The sequence below is a fragment of the Coturnix japonica genome, chromosome 3 (assembly GCF_001577835.2).
Source record: "Coturnix japonica isolate 7356 chromosome 3, Coturnix japonica 2.1, whole genome shotgun sequence".
Lineage (NCBI taxonomy): Eukaryota > Metazoa > Chordata > Aves > Galliformes > Phasianidae > Coturnix > Coturnix japonica.
In genome coordinates this window covers 67,875,122-67,898,565 of record NC_029518.1, presented here as the reverse complement: position 1 = coordinate 67,898,565, position 23,444 = coordinate 67,875,122, and positions in this window count along the sequence as shown.

Genomic DNA, 23,444 nt, shown 5'->3' with positions numbered 1-23,444 from the left:
CATGATTGAACTTATAGCTAAAGGCAAATCTCCTTTGTTCTACTGCCTGCCCTTCAATTGTAAGTTAATATCTATGAACTGCCAGAAGAAAAAAAAAATTACACATGATCTACTACTATTGCAAAACTATGGACAGAGATAACAAAACATTCTCAGAATTTAGAAACATCTGGTGCTAAAGCACTGTGCCCTGGTGGCACAGTGGTAGGAATGCTGCCTTGCAACACTGGGGCCTGGGGTTCAAATCCCCCAGTTTGAATCCCCCCTGTGGCGCAAGTGGTAGAAGTGCCGCTCTGCTACACAGAGGCTCGAATCCCGGAGGTTGGACTCGATGATCTCTAAGGTCCCTTCCAACCCGCACGAGACTATGATACTATGAAGCGAATGTTTTGCATTTTGTTGAGTTGCTTTTTTTCCTCCCGCATAGGTTACTAATGTTATAGGCAGAGCAGAATATTTGTCAACGGTGAAAAAATCCCCCAAATCTGAAAATGACACATTTGTAATTGAAGACCTATTTTTAAGATGACAAAAAAAAAAAAAAAAAAAGTATCCATGTTTCTGCAATTACTGGAACAGTAATTTGAATAAAGAAGCCTTGAATCTTAAGGTTTCAATCAAATTTCTGATTTGCAGCTATATAACATGCTATGAACTCATCATTTCTTGTACTGGCCTATGTATAAATATAGAAAAATACCCTTTTAGTATTTAAGACCTAAAAGGATTCTCTCCTTTTCACTGCATTGACTGAAGAAGGAGTCACAGGATGCGTCACTGTGAATTTTCCACATATTCCAGTTCCAAACTGAGAATCTTTTAGCTGAAGCCAGATTTTTGATCTTCAGCTTTGCGCTCACTAACATGGTCAAAACTTTTAATAAATAAATAAATAAATTACATTGCAATCTGCATTGCACATGAAGAATGTGTTGGAGATTAGATTGGTCAAGGCCATATATAAAAAAGCTGTGCTGTGAATTTAACTAAGATGCTGTACTGTAAGCATTGCTGCACAGGGAAATCTGAGAAAACTAATTTTATTATACAATTATTTATTATGGCAGCTGTTAAAAAGAGTACATTCAGTATGTTGAATAATGCTTGCGTTAAGTATAACTTCATTCCTGCATATGCCGTGAGATATCTCTTGTACTTGTAAGCATACAATTTCAGAAGTCTTTACAAGAAGAATCCCTGGGGACTTGCTGCATCTGATCCTACGTCACTCAAAAACCTTTCCACTTATACTTAGGGAGAAATAGCTGTAGGGGAAAAAAAAATAAATTACTTAAAAACGCAACCTTTTATAAAAAGTGAATTAAGTATTTTGCTTTTAGCTAGAGCTCATGTACAGTACATCTCTTACAGATACTGATAGGTGATTCTTTCCAGGCAATGACTTTGCGTTCTGCTTTCTGAGAGAGTGAGACATACAGTCTCTGTTGAAAATTATATTTTGAGATGATTATAAATGCCAGTCTTATTTAGAAACACTATGCAACTTGCCATCAATATACAGCTTTTGTAGACTTTTTGATTTTTTATGTACAGAATTCAGAGGATCTGGCTTTACTAGCAACAGCAGTGAGTTGTGTGATAAATATTTACACGTTCAGACCCATTAAAAACCCTCTAACAGGGCTTAGCATATCATTTTTCAGACCTGATCTCTGAGCAATCATACTTGTTAAGAGAGAGGTGATTTTTCCCAACTCCAGAATTCTCCTTCTGCTTGAGAAACACATATTTAAGTGTGATTCAGTTATAAATGGCATACTCGTAGGTCAAAGTACAGATTGAAGGGGTTAAAGCATGCATAAATGAGAATGAAATGCATAGCTCTGTAGAAGGTTGGGTTGGATAAAACAGCCCACATACCCATTTGTGCACAGCACGTCTCTCTCAGATGAACAGAGCTGAGAACACAGGCTTCACAGACAGAACAAGTGTTGTCCATTGATGTACATAATAAATCATTTGTCTAGAGAATTTGTCAATAACATGCTGCCCTAAATATCCATATGTCTGCAGCATTAGGTTCATGATGTTGCAACTAAATGAGATTTCAACTAACTCAGAAAGGAAAAACAAAAAGGAAGTACTGCTTAAAGAGACAGCATATGAGTTTGTAAAATCCAGACAATTAACTCCCTTGTTTTTTTAGAGCTGTTTGGAAAACTAAAGATAATTTAGGAGAACAATATGATGCAACTCAACCAGACGGATGGCAGGAATGAACACTAAATTCTGTCACATAGGAGGGCAAACTGAACTGTTCAACTCCATCTCTGCAAAATGGCTACGAGTAAGACAAACTTTTCCTCATTGATATTTAATATTTCTTTCCGTATAGTCTGTGTTTATCTTGGGTGGTCTTAAGAAGTGCTTGTACACTGCCCACACTGTCTTTGATGGAACTGCAATGCAAGTAAAAGGCATCAGTGATCACTCAATAAAAGTGATGAGTAGATCAGCATGACAGATATATCATTTCTGAGGACATATGCTCTAGAGAGGAGGGGGCTACAGAGATACTTAGTATCCAAGCCAAAACTAAAATTTATTCAGAAGTAATATTAGCCACTTAATGCTGATTTAATCTATAAAGGCTCTTAATCTTATTACAAATTTTCCTAAACATATGGATAGTTAAATAGGAAATAGGGTAACATAATTCAATTTATCTCTTATAAATCTAAAAGATACAAAACATGAAGATGAGTGGATTGTAACTTGTCACTTGAAGTGTAAAAGCTAAAGGATCAAAGAGAGATTGTTAAAAATTGAGAGTTTTTAAATACTTCAAGAAAATAGGAAACATCAAGTTTATCAGTACAATCGTTGTAGAAATTATTTCCATAGACCAAATAGTCTTTCTGAAACTGTGTTGAACAGTTTACAGAGGTATGTCACTGCTACCTTCACATGTGGCTTAGTTTGTTCGGTGTAATGTGGAGAAAATTGAAGAATGCTTAAGTCTAAGTCTAAGTTTCCAAGTCTGACTTTCAGAGATGCAAAAAACCATATATATATAATATATATATTATATATAAATATATATATTTGTCTATTATTATTGGGAAGCACAGTTAATCATGATCATTCATATGTGTGATAACCTCTTAACAAAACTAACATGTTGGTCAAGAGTCACAGTCTAAAACATTGAAAATTTTGGGTATAAGGGAAATATTCTCAATTATCAAGAGTTGCTGCTTTAGAAATGTTCAAATCTGGAGAGTAGATTCTTTTTTTCTGGTTTTGTGTATAAGATATATAACATAGATGTAAAATATTTATTTGTATTTAAATATAAAGCCAACGAGAGAGAGAAAAAATGAAAGGGAGGAAAGAGAAAGAGACAGGGAGATAGATTCTTGAAAAATGTAATTCAGAACTTCTATTTAGTGAATAAAATCATGTAAGTATTACAAAGAATGTCAGATAACAGGTAGAAAATCACTGGAGCAGAACAGTCCTTTGTTTATTATTATTATTATTATTAATGGACAATTTACCACCTAGACTGGCTGTGATTTCTCACTTATTATCTAATATTCCTGATTTCCCTGCTGTTTGTTATTTTCACGCAATTATGTACAATTTAATTTGAAATATGAAGCATTAGAAAGAGGAAAATAATTTACAGTGTGAGAAAATTCAAATGAGCAAGTTAAATGTCAAAAAGCTACAAGACACTTCTGTGCTATCCCTTCTGATACCACAGAGCAGGAGTGGAGGCAGAAAACATGAAATTATTCAAAGATTTCTGCTTCCTCACACAGCAATAATTCACCTATGGAACTCATTGATACAAGATAACATTAAAACAACAACAACAGCAAAAACCATGAAATCTAAACTAGTTACATTGAAAACACACTTACTGTAACCAGAATTGGAAAATATATTTGGAAGAAAAGCAATCAATCTGAAGGGAATTAGCCAATCACACATTTCAAAAGCCATTCTGTAGCAGAATGTTTTTACACTCTATGAAAAGGAGATAAAAAATGAATATGAGAAAATCTTTCTAGCCACAAAAATAACTACAGTCTAATATGACAATAAGATTGAAATGGAGACTATAAATTGTGCATTTTCCTTATGCTTGCAGCTCCTACATTTTATCCTTCAATCATAAACCTACATTTATTTATTCTAGACAGTTTGGATTTTTTTGACAAGGACAGTGTGGGCTAAAAGCATCATGCTATTGTTTTCATTTTTAAGGTACATGCACTCCATCCCCATCATTTTGAGGCAGTTTTGCTTTCCAGCAGAGTGCTGAAGGTTTTAATCATGAGTCTACTTTTATACTCAGTATGAAACCAAAATAAATATACCATCAGTATGAACACTTTTCTGAGAGGACAAGAGGATTCCTGCTTGTCATGACTAATGATGCTGATCAAAGCCAACCAGGTGCTCACACTGGCCCTGAGCTTTGATCATTTACTATATTTTTCAATATCAGAGCTGAGAGTGAGTTGCCCTATTGGCCTCTGATTACATTAGTGGCATATGGCAGGAAAAAAGGAGCAGAAGATAAGAAGAAGTGAGAAGGAGATCGGAATGTCTAGCTATGCAGTATGTGTAAAACTAAAAACCCCCAGGCAACTGAAGTTAGCTCATATTCAAAGCTGTTCACACACTGTACATGTTAATGTTAATGAAGTACTTGGTAGGCCTTTCATGAAGGTCGGTCCCAAAAGGCAGTGACATGATACTTTACTCACCTTTACACATAAGTGTAGGCCGAATAGTATCAAAGGGATTTTGTGCACGTGTATCTGTGTGCTCTTTTGAAACTTATGAATTTCATGACTTCTCACAAGTAGATATTAATGTGATGTTTTTCATTTCACCCATTGCTGGAGTTCATGACAGCCCCAACTGCAAACTACAAGGCAGTCTGATTAAAACTGCTGTTTACCACATTAACACTAGTTTCTCATTTGTTCTAAAGATGGAATATATGATAGTATTGATAGCTAAAGGCATCTTGGAAAGACTCTCCCATCAAGTCTCACACACACATATGTGAATCTCTTTGAAAACAGTTTTCTTTTGTATGCATCAGCAGATGAATAATTTTGAGTACAACAGCAGCAAATTTAAACATACAGATATCATTTCTAGCATATCAAGATTCTCTGGCTGCTGCGCATATTTCAGATTCTTTACAAATGCAGTGCAGCCAGAAATAATAAACATAGCAGGTGACATTATTTTATAGGACAGAGAAAGAAAGAGCTCTGAAAGCACCTTTGTAAGATTCTTCTTCATAAGTTCAGAGAGAATGGAGAACACCAGCACCACATTTTTCTTTCCAGAAAAATAGCATCTTTCCGCAGCACTGTCACAAAGCAAGAATTCAAGGCTGTTCTTTTCATAAAGGAAAAAAATCTCAGCTTTCAAAATACCTACACTTTTCAACATGAGAAGGTACTTTCGATGTGGCTTTTTGTTGTTGTTTTAGATGTGTGTTTTAAGTAAGAGCAAGTGAAGATAATCAAAGTTATCTTCTACAGAAAACCAGAATTCTATTAGTCATTAAAATTTTTCTTTGGCTGCGAGCCCGTTTATTATCATGAACAACAACATTAGTGAGCATTCCATTTGACTATGCATGTGATTATTATGGGATCTTTAAAGTAGCCTTCCAGTACCTAAGTGGGATCTAAAGAAAAGCTGGGGAGAGGCTTCTTATCATTAAGTGTAGTGATTGAACAAGGTATAACAACTTTTAATTTAAAAAGAGTAGCTTTACATTAGAAATAGAAAGAAATTATATGTTTAGAGGGTCATGAAGCACTGGAACAGGTTGCCCAGAGCAGCTGTGGATTCTCCATCCTTGGAGGCATTCAAGGCCACAGTGGATCAGGCTTTGACTAAAGTGGTGTAGGCAAATGTGTCCTTGCTCATGGCACTGGGGTTGGAACCATGTGATTCTATGAAATTATGGTCCAATTATCTATCTGACGTATATTTACAAGGTTACTACTTTATACAAAATCCAGTTGTCAGTGTTCATTCAGCATAGCTCTGAGTGTCAACTACTATTAATAAGATACATTTGATTTTTTCTACTAATTCATGTCCTCGCTATCTACATCACCCTATGCAGTTTCAGTCACCTTTGGACAGCTTGTTACTGCTGATGCTCCATATATCTGTCTTTTCAGTATTAACCATCCTTAAAAAAGGAAAAGAAAGCCTACAAAGTCTTTCTTTCTTCTCAGCATTTGGATGTTCAACCTCACAAATTTCTGACAGTAGCTGTACATCAGTTTTGCTGCCAGGGCAGTAAAAGCGTATTTTAACATGGAATTATGGTCAAAACAGAGAATTCAGATGAGACTGCACATTCTCAGTGACAACACCATAAATGATTATGTTTACAAATAGGTAAATAATGTTCAATATCACAAAAACCAATGTAATTTAAGTGTATCGGTCTTCTTTTGAAGTGCCTTTACTATGCAAATGATCTGCTTTAGACTTAATTCCTTGATGATTCCTTTCTTACAAATTTGTGTGGCCTGAGAAGCCATAGCGCAGTATCACAAGTTAGTATTTTCATGGTGTCATACTGTACTTCATCTAATCCCATGTCACAGAATATGATGGGCGTCTGTTTCCTGCATCATTTGTAGCTTTAAAAAGCCAAGCTATGCAACTACGTGGTGTACTGCATGATACTACAGAGTGTTGACATTGATAGTTTAAGTAACATTCAGTACTTTAACACTAAAGGAAGTATTAAGTGGTGACACAAGCCATAGAGAAGATATAATATCTCTTATGTTTTCCAAATCGGAGTTCTGTTACAAAGTAGTAAGTGATACAGATTTGTATGGAAAGTCAGTTGGCTTGAAGTCCTCCACAAGTTTCTACTATGGCATTATTTGCATCTTACTGTTGGTGTGACATACACTGTCAGGGTTATAAATGGAATGTCAAAAATATTCAGCAGAGACTGAATTAATTCATCAACTATTCATATCTACATGCCTTAAGTCACACTAAAGACAGCAACACATGTAATACTTTGTAAAAACATTTATTACGTATATATTTTTTTCATTTATGATATTTATTTTAGTTTACTACTCCAGGGAAATTAGGATAGGTCCAAGCTCTGTCTATGACATCCAAACAAATACTTTTCTCCTCAGTCAGCTGGCTTCAGAAATACCACTACTTAAGACATAGTGTCTTCTACATAACTAGGATTGGAACTCATTTTTTTTTACAATTAGTATTTGCACTATGAAGGATTACCATCATCAGTTGTTGACAGATAGGTCAAAAAAGAAGTTTTGACTCAGATTATTGAAAGATTTTCAAGGATACTGGAGCAGATATATTTTTGCTGTAAACATCCACAATGCTTTTCACAATGAAAATATGTTACTTTGCTGCAGTGCCCTTACAGGAGAAGGAGATTTTGGCAGAGTGAATTTTTGCTCCTTGAAATAGAAGAACTCAATACAGAAGTTTATTAGTATTATTACTATCATTTATTTATTTATTTTTACCAAAATGCCAGGCTTCATTGTCTAAAAAACGATCGTAACTGAGGTTTTGATTTTAGCTATGGGAAGAATTTATTTATTTATTTTGTGAAATGCGTGTCTCATCCTTATCAATTGCTATACTTATACTTTTCTATATCTGAATCAAAATGAAGATATTTAAAAATCCTCTAAATTCAAAAGAATAATTTAGACCTCAATTTACAAAAATTACATTTTGCAGGATAGGACTTACGTCCGATAGCCCTAGGGAAGTTCATAAGTCTAGGAAAGTTCACTCATTCTTTACTATAACAAGTCTTACTGCTGAACTCTGCATTAAAAAAAAAAAAAAAAAAAAAGGATTCACATTCATTTTTGTCTGAAAACTATAGTTGCCTGAACAAACATTAAGCCAAAAAGTTCAGGAGTTCATGAGATGATGTTAAACCTCCTTTTTCACATAGAACCCAATCATTCTATTAGTGGAAGGCAAAATTTTCAAAATGTATTAAGTTATTCAACAGTCTAAATCATATTTCAGAGGTGACAATAACATTTAAAAGCTTAGCCTTTGCTTTAAATGAAACTTGGAATTTACATGTCATCAGGTCTTTGACACTGTCTCTCACAACATCGTCAAAGGTAAGCTCAGGAAGTGTGGTAGAGATTAGTGGACAGTGAAGTGGACTGGGAACTGTTTGACTAGCAGAGCTCAGGGTGCTGTGATCAGTAGCCCAGAATCTAATTGGAGGCCTGTAGCTGTTGTTCCCCAGGGCTCAGTGCTGGATTTGGTCTTGTTCAACATCTTCATCAACAGCCTGGATGAAGGAGGGATTCCAAATTTGCTGATGATACAAAACTGGGAGAAGTGGCTCACACAGTGAAAGGCTGTGCTGCTATTCAGAAAGACTTGAACATTAGAATCCTACTCCTTGGGAGAAATAACCACATGCACCAGTACAGGTTGTAGGCTGACTTGCTGGAAAGGAGCTCTGCGGAGAGGGACCTGTGTGTCCTGGTGGACAATGGGGTGGCCATGAGCCAGTGGTGTGTCCTTGTTGCTAAGAAGGCCAAAGGTATCCTAGGGTGCATTAAAAAGAATGTTGTCACCTCAACTCTACTCTGCCCTGGTGAGGCAACATCTGGAGTCCTGTGTCCAATTCTGGTGTCATCAGTTCAAAAAAGACCGAGAACTTCTAAAAAGAAGTCAGTGGAGGGCCTCAAAGATTATGAGAGGCCTGGAGTATCTCCCTTATGAAGAATGGCTGAGGGACCTGGACCTGGAACTTTTCAGTCCAGAGAAGTAAGAGAGGGGATCTTATCAATGTTTATAAATCAGTGGATGGGAGTGATGTGGATCAGGCCAGGCTATTTTCAGTGGTGTCCAGAAATAGAACAAGGAGAAATAGACATAAACTGGAGTACTGGGAGTTAAATACAAACATGAGGAAAAACTTCTTTACTTTGAGGGTGACAGAGCACTGGAACAGGTTGTCTAAAGAGGTTGTAGACTGTCCTTCTCTGGAGATATTCAAAATCCATCTGGATACTTCCTGTGTAACCTACTCTAGGGAATTTGCTTTAGCAGTGACTGAAGTTGACGATTTTCAGAAATCCTGGACAAACCCAATAATTCTGTGATTCCGTGATTCTGTAATCCATGTTTCTGCCTTTTGGATATCATATTATACATCTAATGTAATCTTTAGACACCCTGAAAATGGTGGTTTTGAATCTTTTCTGAACATATTACATTTGCAAGGATACTTCTAAACTATGAGAGTCAGAATACTTCAGTGCATGCCTGGGATATGTTTCTCCCACCCTTTACCTCTATGTAAAGGGTGAATGTTTTTCTTCAGTTCTTTCATAGAAAGATAAACGCTGTACCAAGAGAATGAATCAAAATATATTTACTTGTATACAGCATGATGTATGTGTGGAAATGGAAAGGGTCAAGGAAGAGGAATAGAATAGGTATTAGGTATATCAATGCCTTTGACTGACTTGCTAAAACCAAAATGAGCTTGTAAAATGCAGAGAATGAATACAGTCATTCTCATGATTGATTTGCCTGGCTTATTCATAATGATCTAGCTAGAGCTGCAGCTACAGCATTTTTTCTGATTTTTTTTTTTTTTTTTTGGTATATGATTACTCTCTAATATTCACCTCACCTGAAATAACTTGTGCTGCAGTATGTGGGAGAATATTACAGTTAATAAACCATCACTGCTTCTGCAGGGTTCATGACAGCTGCAAAGAAGAGAGTAAGTCTCTGAAAACAATTGGTGTGACTCCAGTTCTTTAAAAATCTTATTCATTTGCTTCATGCTCTGAATTCTGATTTTCTTTACTGGACTTGGGTAGACTATTTACTGCATGTCTAAACTGCACATGAATTTTTTGATGATGAAGTCTTGTAGCTTGACATTTTTGTAGCTAGTCCAAAATGAATTTGGACAGCATGTGTGCATAAGGTATTTATGGGTCCAGTTCTACACAGCCAGTTGTACAATATCTGCTTTAAAATTGTGGTTTTGATGTTTGATTTTATTTTATTTTATTTTATTTTAATGAGAAATGGGAACTATAATGAAGCTTAAGTTTTTGTAACAGTATAATCAATGATCACATTTGGGAACATAATAGTATACAGTATAACAATGCTGCAATACTACATATACAGTGTTTAGTGTTGGTAGATTGCTATTGTGTGCTTCCAGTCAAATAAAGATACATTTCTTGGTAATATAGGGTCACAATCTACTATCAGGTTTTCAGTAGCATTCTGTATTGATCTCAGTGGGTAGTTGTTTTTAAAAATTAATGGAGAGACCTGGCCTCTAATGTAGAGCAACATCTGAGAGGAACATACAGATTTTGCTGTTCTCAGCACAGTGAGAAAGAGAAGAGGAAGAAGGGGTAAACAGACTACATGCTATATCGATGTAGTTGAAGGGTACAAAAGTTTAAAAAGTATTAATAGCTTGAGCCTTAGCCTGCCTAATAGTGTTATTTTAGTTTATTTCCACGGACTTCAATGGAGTTGCTTTGGATTTATTTATTTTGTAATGCAATTTAAATGTAATACAAGCAAGAAATATTTCTACAAATAATGCAAATATTCTTACATGAATAGTTGTTAAGCCATAGAGATATATAAAACCGAGCTTGGAAATAAAAATTTATAGTCTCTTTGTTTGAAAAAAACATCTGTTCTTTACCTATATTGCAGAAAAAGCATTAGACTCTCTGATGATACTGGGACAAATTTGGCTGTTGTCTACAATAGACAAGAATGAGAAATGAACATGAGGCAACAGAAAATAGTATTGTTCCTATTATTTCAGAACAGAAATATGCTTTAAATACATATGGAGTTAAATGAAAAAATATTTTCATGTTAAAATTATACAAAACATTTTACAAATATTTTGTTTATGAAAGGATTTTGGATATGGAAATAGAGATTGAACATTTATATTAGCATTTCCAACTCTACTCTCAGGCTGGAAACTTGTGGTTATTGAATAACCTTTAGGGTACTGTCTTCCTGTTTACAACAAACCTTATATTAATGGCTTACTGAGCAGAGAATAATCACTGTAAGCTTTGTCTGTCACGACTTGAATTCAACTTTTCCATGTATTTTTGTCTTGCTCATTCATTTGTTCATATGGTTTGTATAAGCTTTTTATTCTTATTTTTTTATTATTTTTTTATTTAATTGATAGCCTTTAAAAAAAGCCTTAATTTCAGACTTTCAGCCAAATTGTAATAATTTTGATCTTCCTGTTTTGTTTCTCCTCATCCCAAACTCCACACACATAAACTTGTACTACACAGCACAGGATAAAAAATAAGTCACTGAACTCCTTGTAACTTCCTCAGTGTCAAAAAATGTGCCATTGTAAATTCACTGGGAATGCCTGAACAATACTTGCATATTCCAGGCCTTATGTCATCCTGATACCCATCTGTCTATTTGCTGGGCTCTGTCTCTCCTGTCCTTTCTGGTATCACTCACTCTGTTGTAAGGGAATGGGAAAGAAGGGACTTCTTAGTGCAATAGTGCAATTTCAATCCCTTTTGTCCCAAGGTGAGATTCCCTGTGCACACTATATCCCTTCAGTGTACTCTAATTCCATCTGCATGCTGTTGTAAGTTGTTTTTGTGGTAACTCTAAAAGAAACACATTGGCCACACTAAATGCTAAATAATCTTGAATATCACTACTATATCTAAATAATCTAGACCAGGTCCCCCAGCTCCAATTTACCACAAGGGTTGAAGGTCTGTAGCATGCACAGTACAAAATCTGCAACTGAGACAGAAGATGACAGAGAAACAAATTTAGATCCTTCTGATTCTGCCCCACCTCGAGATGTCTGCCATAATTTTGGTACGTCTACAGGACTGCACTGTGAGCCATTATTGTCCTTGGGTTTTTTTTTTAGCACAGTTTAGCAGTCATGCTGGCATAGAAGTCATGAGATGATTTGTTTGGAAATGCAGACTTGGACTGGCTGGCAAACATGCATGAGATGATTAGCATTTGTCCGCATCTTTCTGCCTGCACTGTGCAAAGCTGAACATGTAGCATCTTGAGGCCTGGAAGACCAAAGAAAGGAAGCAGTTCCAAAGAAACATGCTTTATTTGGCTTCCTGCAGGATGTTACTGTCCATGCACCTCCCTTACACAGACACAGAAATTACTAGGACAGAACTGATAGGCAGACAAGACCTTGAAAAGAGCAGGATCAAATCATCCCACTTTCATTAGGAAATCAGGATAGGAAGTGAACAAAATCTAACATTTAATAAACCACAATGTATCTTGGTCACTTGGAACAGAACAAACATACTACAGAAACAGTACCTATTGTCTTCCTTTAGCTTTTGTGACAAATTCTTGGCCTGTTCTGATTTTATCCAGTGACTGTAGTAGTCATCTGTCCTCAGGTAGGTATCTGAGTAGGTGCAAATTATAGCCAGGCTCCTTTGGAGTTTTCAAAAATAGCTGTTATCGTCCAATATCATTCTATTCTTATCTGGGGAGAGCTGATTTTATATGGCTGCTCAGATTATAGTTTTCTAAACTATTCCATAGAAAATATCTACTGCTGCATAATGCACAAAACACTCTTTTCAAAGGGTATTGAAATGATTGTGTAGCTTCCCATAAGAACATGATGACCTATACAAATATATGATAGTCTTCTTTAGCTCTTCTTATGCCCCTAGACAAATTCTTGCACAGGTAAACATATAGCCTTTTGAACGATTATTTGTATGAAGTAAAACCTCACCTTCCTTGAGGGTCTTCTCACTGACTACCAGCTCAGATGTTTGATTTCTCACTGCCCTTGTGCCTTTTGTTTTCTTGAATTCTCAAAAGCTTATTTTCAGTAGAAAGCAAAGTAGCTATATTTTCAATAAAAGTGGTCATTACCAGTCTTCCCTGAGTTTTATGTTTTGCCAATGTGTGTGATCTTTTTTTATTCACACTGTGTGTACACTAAAAACACCTATGCCTTAGATATTGTGTTTATATCTTGTGGGTAATTGCAGGAATTTTGAATTCAGGCAAAAGCAGTTAGTTTAGGTTTCTCAATTTGTAAGCAACACACTTACAAGCATACCCTACATTCAGGGGAAAAAACAAACTTTGTTAAAACAAACAAACAAAAAACTCACCCTAGAAATCTGAATAACAAATAAGCACTGATACCTCAATATGCAGTCCAGATCACTCACTGTAATTCCAAATAGAAGAAGACAGTATAAGTAGTTCTGTTGAACTTGGAGTATGTCTTTTTTCTTATCAGGTAGCCCCTTAATGTTACGTATGTTGGTTTGTTTCAGGTAGAGGGAGCCTAGCCCCTCAATGTACTGGTCTTTAATTGTCCAGTGGGGGCTGGTTGCATACTCTGGAGTATGGTCCTACACCACTTGAGCAATCCTGACCTTGATTTGTGAGACCAATGGACATGCATAATTTCTTGGTACTTTTAAAAATTCTTTCCTTAAATATCTGACATCACAATTTATCACAGTCTCTCAGAGAAGTTAGGCAATAGCAAACATGCCATTTTTCTAATACATTAATACATCTTACCAAAACATAATCAGGAAACAATCTACAGTGTGTTTCTTTCTTTTAAATCATAATATATTTCTTACGTGCTCAGCCATGTAAAAAGTGGGAAATAAACACATATATGAATTGAAGAAAACCATCTTCAGTGCAAAGACTGAATATGCCACACAGGTAAAGACTAGATGCCTGTATCATGCTTCTATGTCACTAACGCCTGCTGTACTCTGCAGATGATCCTCAGAACTAAAATGTACATACATTGTGTCATGTTGTTCTCAACCAAGAGTTTTGAAATTAAACCCAAAGAAGTAGAGTGAAAAGAAATAGATTTCTGGCTTTACACTGATTAAAAACTAGTTTTTAATTCCTATTTTACTCTGCTAAGATGTCATAATTTACATTTCTGTCTGCTTCTTTTTGTTTTCCTTTCAGAAAGAAGAAGAAACATTCCTTTTCCTTGAGGGTGTTCAGAGACAAAATCTAATGACAAAATGTTATAAATTTCAACAGAAAATTACTAGTCTCTCACACCAAGAAATCACTTTATATCCTTGGCTTTATTATAACTAATGTGATAAAGATCAAAAAAGATCATTCTGAAGCTCTAATATTTATTAATATTGGCATATCTTAAATCATAATTCATGCCATTATATAATAGAATTATTGCTTAAAACATTCAGAATCATTTCAAAGAGGTATATAATTGCTATGTACCTTATATGTCAAATTCTTAGTGTATTCATAATCTCTTAATGCAGAGTGGTGTTTTAAGATATCAGTGGAATCATAAGTACATATTCTAAGTAGTTTCCAAATCCCTTTTTCTGTTTAACATATTTTTCCCTTATTATTACTTAAAGTACAGAGGAGATTCTGTTCCAGCACTTCAAAGTTTAATACCATGAAGAAAATGCATCTACAAAAGCCAGTGCTGAATCATTATAATTACAACTTCTAAGATTCTTCACACACACACACACACACAAAACAAACAAACAAACCAAACCAAACAAACAAAAATAAAACAACAACAAAAAAAACCCCATTATTATTGAAAAGTTTTCATGAACAGTTTTATGAAACTGATAAATACTTGTACATCTCTTTTGAGAAGTCAGTAATATGTTGATGGTGGATATGAATGGCATTAAAAACAAAAACACCAGGGGAGAGTAGTGCAAGAAATCCTTCTCCAAGCCTGTGAAGAGATGCTGTTGCTTCCCATCACAAACATTTACTCACTGTCAACATGAAAGAACGTTTTAGACAGTTTGCACATGAAAACCAGGAAAAAGATTAGTTAAGAGGAGATGAAGACATGGCTTTCCTTGATAAACTGGATTACTTTAAGGAAAAAATGGTCATTGCATGGTACTCTGTGTAAGGCATTCAACATCATACAGAACTGTTTCTCTGGAAGATACACGGTTATATTCTGATTTCAGATTTTAACTCAGAGCTTCCATTTACTTCACTATTAGCGTAATTCATCATTCACACACACACAATACTCCAGTCTCATTTTCACTAATTTTTTACGTACCAAACATTTAAGCACAGCTCAATATAGACTCATTGCAGCACTAGTTGGATTCACACAGTTAAGAAATCCGTAAAATTCTGTGCAGCAGAACTCTGGATAAGTGAGAGATTTGCTCTATAACAAGTATATTTGTTATATTCGTATTAGAGAACACATTTTATGTGTTTTACAGATCCAAGACCAGATATTTTAACTTTAGCATTTTGCTTTTGAAATATACCAGATCTTCCTCCTTTCTATCTCTATATATATGTTGGGGTAGGATTAAGAAACATACCTTAAGTAATATCAGCAGAGTAGAGCTGATTTTCTGATTTATGCAAGAGAGCATGCAGAGTCACCTTTCTTTTACTTGCTAATGACAGAATTTTCATGAAAATTCAACACTTCAGAGAGCTGTAGAGAAAACAACACAACACACACACACACACACACACACACACAAACAAAACCACCACAAATCCTTTTACTGCTATTACTGAGCAACTATTTCTAAGAAAAATAACATGCTGACATTAATGTTTCTCCAAGCACACATTTAATTTGCTGCTATTTCACAATGTATTGAAATAAAGCTGACAGAGGTCTGCCTAAAAAAAAAATAATTAAAAAAAATCCTTAAATTAAGTAGCAAAATGTTTTTGATTTTCGATACCCTCTGCCACTGATGAAATACACATAAATTTTAAATTTTAAAAATATTTTAAACTAATGTCACATATTGTAATTTTAATTCGAAGTATTTTTTAAAAAACGTTGTGATTTAGCATTTTGATATGCAAATAATTATTGCTGTACAGAAATAATTTATTATTTTACCTTTCTTTGCAAATAATATGTTATTTCTAACTTAATACTATTGACTGTTTAGTTGGAATTTTTCATTTATTTTTACCATACTTTGAGACAATAGTTAAAATTCCAGAAAGGGAAATGAACAAATTATTTGCAAAGCTAACTAAAAATGGATAGCACATTTTGCTAAAATATTTGTCATCATGGGGAATTGCATACATTTCAGTTTCTACTTGTGTTTCTAATATTCTTCCTATAAATAAGCAATTTCTGTGTTTAATTATATCAGAAAGAAAATCACTAATTTCAACAACGTTAAATTTACTTTTAACAAGCAGATATATGTAAAATATATTTAAATAATCATGTAAATCTGTAATACAGGAATCTTTCTTATGTTGGTAATATGTGCAATACTTAAAAGAGACAGGAAACTACTAATTTTTGAAGATTTTTGTTTGTTTGTTTTTGTTTTTTTTTTGTTTTTTTGTTTTGTTTTGCTGCTGTACTGATGCCAGGGAAAAAGTTTGTAAGTGGTAAGCACAAGATCCAGAGATGGAGAGGTGAAGAGTCAGAGGGGTACATGATGTTTAAAGTGCAGTGCTTGAATCTTTCAACCATTCTGTGAACTTCATTGAATTATTGGCAATATAGTACTGTTCATCATGCTACATTGCAAGAGAAGTCATACACTTAGTCATTTTACACTCTGAGTCAGCATGAGGCAGGACACTGATAAACATCTTTCAATTGATGTTTAAGATGAGGAGGCAAATTATTGAGCCTCCATTTATCCCAAAATACTGAGTACAGATCATCATCCCAGGAAGACAGGGTCAAGTATAGAGAGTTTAGATTCACAGTTGGCCTCATGAACACTGCTGCAACTACTGAAATCTTTGTAAAGATTTTAAGAGGTCTCAAATCAAACTATTGACATCCATCTAGTCCTTAGGCAGAAAAGCAAGCTGAAATGTATGCCCTTCTAACAAATTTGTAATATTGTTAAAAATTCTTACCTTGATCTCCAGTTTCCTTGGTCCATTGATCATAAAAAAAGTGAGTGATAGTATTTTGTATTTTTTTTCTCATTACAGAAGCAAGTATTCCAGATTTAAGAATTTTAAGGGACTCATTTGTGTAATTAAATGCATAATAGATTATTTGAACATTTAGAAGATGTTTTCAAAACTCTTCTGCACTGACTTATCTGTTCTTTATTGATGGGAGTTCTACCATCAGTAAGAACAGAAAGAATCCCTTCCTAAAATCATATGTAAAAGTTACTCTGTATGCGTTTTTTTGTTTTGTTTTGTTTGTTTGTTTGTTTGTTTTTCTAAATAGGATGAAAAATACATGGGAGCAGAATCTTGTTCACTGTAAGGTCTTCCTATCATGACAATGTAAAAGACCTTTAAAAAAGTGCAAATATAATTTCCAAGTTATTTCTATCTCTTCATTCCCCATTTCCAACTTTAGATTGTAGAGCAAAATGGAATCTTAAAAGAAACTCTTACTGAAAGCATATCCATATTTTAGGTCAATACATTCTGAAATTACTACTCTGCAATATCAAGTACAGAAGAACCTGGAAGTTTATATTTAGGACTCTCAGACTATGCATGAGAGTCACAAAAGCAGAGCAGTTCTGGTGTTTTATTGTGGAGCAAGGCCAAGAAAAATGCACCTTACTGTGGACTTCTGCCAGTAGTAATTTGCAGGTGAGCAGACAGATTCCTGTGATCTGATTTGACCTGGCAGTAAAAGGAGATGTGAGCTGCCTAGTCATGTTCTTCACTGTCACAATTGCAGCTATAGGAAAAAAAATTAAAAAAATAATAAAAAAAATTAACTCTACTAAACCACCTGTACATGAGTAGGGATTTCTTACCAGTTGTATATATTACCAAGAATTCATAAAGAACTTCACATAACCCAGTGTTTTACTGAACAAAATCTACTGGCAGATCAGCTCAGTCACTGTGACTGTCAAGAGAGCAGTCTGTAAACAGGTGTTGTAGTCTTCCCAACCAAAAAGCCTCCTGGAAGGCTGGCCAGCTTAGTCATATCACCACTGCAAATACTTATAGTCCACAACTGAAGCTGTATTATCACATCAAGGCCTCAATGATTGTCCAGTCTCCATGTACTATCCTTTCCAATTAGACTGAAGAGTAGACACATAAACTTAGTCCCTGGATGTGCTGTCTTGTGTTTTTTTTGTTGTTGTTGTTGTTGTTTTTGTTTGTTTTTTGTTTTTTCTTTATGCATGCTCTGTGCATTAGGAACACAACAGGGATCTAACTATTTTCCCCAGGAAAAATCAAGGGATTAGAGGAATTTAGACAGGAACTAAATCTGCATCAAAGTTGTCCCTGCTGGGTTCTATTACAAGGTGATGCTGGGCAAAATTTCTTACTAAACTTATGGCAAAATTAGAGGAGACTTCATAAAGGAATAAAATAGTAAACAGAATAATAAAAATCATTTTAATTATTATATTTATCTGTTATAAATTACATGCCATTCATCACTGCCACAAAGAAGTATAAAAAAGTAAAAAATCCATATGCTCCATGTAAGTTAATTTAATTTTGCATAACAACTTGGTGCAAAGCAGAATGTTTAAAAATATGAATAATTACCAAATTACTTACTATCATTTTTCCACAGGCAGTATCTAAATTTTAATATAGACAACCATTACAGATAATCCAAGTTTTACACTGACTGAAACACAATAAAATCCCAAATGATTATTGTAGACATATTACCGGTTATGAGCCACTAATGATACTAAATGATGAACTGCTATTTTTTTAATAGAACAATCATCATCTCCCTTGAACCTAGTTAATAACAAAGTGACAGAGTTTGAAAAGATATAGGAAATGGTGAGTCAGATGTGACAACTAATTCTGTGCCTGAAAGGAAGAGTTTTCTTGATGTTAGTTATGGTCATTTTCCATCTTTTTCAAGAGCACTAAAGTGACAGTTTCTCTATAACGTAGAAATATTTTCACTAAATAAATGCAGGCTATGGGAGAACAATGAAACATTTTCTCATAAAACTTTGTGAGATGTATTGATCTAGATATAAATTTTCATCTATCTCTATTACTATTAGTGAATCCTCTCCTGAGTTGACATCCATTATTTACATTCCTCCAAAGAGAGAAAACTAACTTCAATAAACATCTGTTTAATTACTCCCTTAAATACCTTATTCTTCCTAAAGAAATGACAGGGAATATAGTAGTTCATCAGAAAGCAAATTATTTTATAATTAATATTATACTGCTTAAAACTTTGCTGGATTGCGAAGACTGCTCATAGAATGGAAAGAGATATGTACCACATTCTTGAAACACAGAAATCATAAATGATACTTGTCATGGTTTTGTAATTTTGCTATCAGTATTCCACATCATAACATCATGTAAAGCTTGGATACTTCTATTGAATGTGCAATCCACAGAAGAAGACTACATATCCCAGAGAACAACACGGTTAGTGATAAGTCACGGGACCAGCACGCTATATAATCTTGTTCCCAGGCTGGAGTGTTCTTCTTCTCTCGAATTTCTTGGAGAGTGGAAAGCGTTCCAGCCGTGTTGCCTAGAGTTCACAGTAGGCCTCTCGGTTTTCGGGGACTCTCTCTCTCTGTTTCGTTCGATTTGTTAGCCTCAATTATATTATACTGTGTTATCTTGTATTTCGATATCATATTTAGTAAAATAAGTTTTTCCTCCTTAGATTGCCGCTGTTTTTATCCCATTCCCCTTTTCCCCCTCCTTTCCGGGCCCCTGGGGGCCCTATGAGGTGGCTTCCCCTGTCACGGACATAGGTAAATCTAAGTAACCCGTGACAACACTGAATTATCTTCTAATACCTATATTCATGGGATTCTATTCATAGAACATACTACCATGGAGTAGCATTTTATCCCAGAATTGTTCATTTGATAACACTGGAAGAGTTTGAGTAATACATAGAACACATATAGTACTGAACAAGTATTACCACTGATTTCACTTATTTCACTGATTTCACTGATTTTTCTTCTTCTTTTTTTTTTTTTTTTTTTTCTTAATACATCTTTTACACTAGGGAGATGCATGAACTTTTTACTTCACATTAACCAAAGTTCTAAGGTTCCTGGTGTTGTTGAGAAAACAAAGTTTGATCCCATTGAAGTACTGTCCCTAAGCTCTTTTTCAGTATCCACTGTAAAGTCTAACACATCATTCTCACGATGCAGAGCACTGGTCAAATATTTTGATACCTGTGCAGACCAGTCTTTGAACATGGAATCAAACAAAAGAAAGAGCCTTCATCTCTTCAATTCCCCAGACTGTGCTCTGCAATAGTTTCCAAGGCTTAAAACCACAAATCCTTTTCATATTTATCTCTTGGCTTTCCTACTGTCTTCAGCATTCACTGAGAACTGTTCAGCTCTAAACTCCATTCTTCAAAAGTTCCCATGAAAAATTCTTTTTTCTAATTCAAATTAACTCTTGTTCAATCCTGCTTCTGCAGTAGTTCTGACCCATTTAGCTGCCTTACTCTCCTGAGACATATTTATAATTAACATTCAAGATGATTTCAATTTAGTTGTATTATTCCACAGACATAATGTAGAAATTCCAACCTCCCACCACAATATAAACTTTCCAAAATGCTGGAGTTGCAATCAATTTTTTCGGTGTTTACCGTTATTGTCCCGTGTCCTTAGATGATCATCATATACAAATGAACATGTACTTGAAAAAGAACTTTTGGTTCATGTGTGAACTTTTGCAGATGACTTTGAGAGTAATTAACTGCACTGATTTTGTTTAGTATCATGGGATGAAGTGGAAAAAGTTTAGAAAACCTTAGAACCAAGGAAAAATATTTATAGTCCATGTAATCTTTCACCTCTGTCTAAAATATGGCACTAACCCTGGAAAAAATGTATTTGTACACATTATAATCACACAAAAGAAATTGGTGAAAGGTGCACTGAAAGATGGTGTTGTTGATTCCAGGTTAAAGATACTCTATTAGAAAGAAACAACTACAGGAAGCCCTCTGAACAACTTTGAATATTTGGAAGATCTATTTTCTCCAGGTTACTAAATACATAAGCAACAACTATTATAGAACAACTTCTAATAGAAAAGTTGTCAGAAGCTGGGAGGATATTACCATTACATATTGTTGCCCTGTTCTTATCCATCTAGATAGAGTAGCGATTTGTGGATTCTTCTGCAATTTTTTATTTCATAGATAGATTTCTTTTAGAGTTCTTCACTGAAAGTGCTGCCGAGTTTTCAGAAGAGTTCCTATTTTCAAAAGAGGAGTTGGTATTCCCATAGTGGCTATGATTGTCAAATATTACTTTTTTTGGTTTTTTTTCTTTTTTAATCCCAGTTTTTTATCAATTTTCTTTGTATTTCTTCCCCTCTTTCTTTCTTTTAATGAATGTGTTTGAGGCAAAGCCTTGATTTTTCTGAATCCTTTATCCTCCTATGAGTTCTTCCTATGGGAGTCGAAAACATTGCACATATCTTATTATTTCATTTGAAATAGCCTGAACTGGATTTATGAGCACCTTGGAACGTTCTCTACTTGCTCCCTCCACTATGCTGGGTAGACATAATAATAGCAGAGTGCTGCAGGGAGGCAAATGACTTGGGTTGTGAATAAAACAAATTATATTAACCCAGGGGCACAGCAAAGGATGCTGTTTTAATTACTATAGAAAAGAGGGTATAGGAATGATTTACAGTAGGAACAGTGTCTTACAGATGGTACGGCTGAGAACACAAGGTGGTGCTATTTACGCTTAACACAACAGGCGTCCAAAGCTCTGTGGTGTCTACTGACATTTGTCATTTTCCCTGTCAATTTTATATAGCTTTGGACTATATGGGAGGTGCAACTGAGTCCACACTTCTCTGAACATGCAGATTCTAAAGATGAGGGGACATTTCCTTGGCAGCAGTTACTTGAGTTCAGCTTGACTGGAAGTGTATGTTAATTTGTCCTTGTCATCTCCTGAAGGCAGTACAGCAGTGTTAGACATTTTGCCATACAACATACTACAGGGAAATTCAGTATTGTAAGAAATGACACACTTGGCTCTTTCTGAGTAGGAGGAGATTAGGAGCCAAAGCAACAAACACTTATTCTCTACTATTCCCCAGATTAAAGAACTGCCATAGAAGGATTTAGGATTCCAGGTGGTATGGTAGACAGCTGATACTATGCTTTTTTCACTAGCTTGCTATGTGAAATCGAGTTGTGCTTTCAGTTATAATTAAGCAAGGTCATTATCAGGAGTAAAAAAATAGCTTCTATACAGCTGAGTGAATTACTTTGAATTTCTCCATGGATGGTGGATCCCTATTGTAACTACTTTATGAAAAAAATGAGAAAGAAAAATCATGAAATTATTGTGAGTGATGTTTGAAAGAGAATAAGATGCTGATAAAGGGTGATTACTGCACTGAAATTAAGTATCATCATCATAGTATCATAGTCTCGTGCGGGTTGGAAGGGACCTTAGAGATCATCGAGTCCAGTCCCCCGGGATTCGAGCCTCCTTTGTAGCAGAGCGGTACTTCTACCACTTGCACCACAGGGGGGATTTGAACCCAGGGCCTCACGGTGTTGCAATGCGGCATTCCTACCACTTGCGCCACCGGGGCACACTATATAGTCAAATCACTATCTTCATTAATATTTATGCATCAGATAGGTTGACATTAAGATGTCAGTATGCTTTTATTTTTCTTACTGATTCATGAAAATAAGAACGAATTTCATTACTATCAGAGAGAACTGAAGAATTCAATAAATATATATTTAATTCCAGTATTTTTTTCCCTTTTGAATTTTGAATTTTAAAAACAACAAACAAACAAAATGAAACTTACACATGTACACATATCTAATTTTGTTTGTCTGAAATCAGTCACAATAAAGAAAATGAAACAAGAAGAAAAACAACAAACCAGAAGCAAGATCACAAGTAATATGAAAAGGACTCTTCTTCCTTATGAACTGCCTTCAATATTTGAATATTTAACTATTTTTTTACCTTATACTGGATGAGAAGTTCAGCAGCTAACAGACTGTAAAATGCAAAGATATTCATAATGTTACAAATTACGTACATTTCTCAATTACTATTGACATTTCTATTTAGAGTAGCACATTTTTCAGATGTCTGATTAAACTAAGTGGCTCATTCTATTTGCAGAAATTTCCTAAAGTAATTTCATATTGTTAATGCTATCAAGAATTAAAAATCCAAACAATTCTGTGAAATTGTTTGATCTAATAAATCCATGGTGAAAATAAAAATGAAATCCTAAAATTCAAATGCTTCTGTTTTCAGAAGAAAAATATCACATTGCTTGAACTTTTTCAAAAGAAGTAGGAGTGAAGGGAAAGGGAAGAGAGAACTGGTAGCTGAAACAGAAGT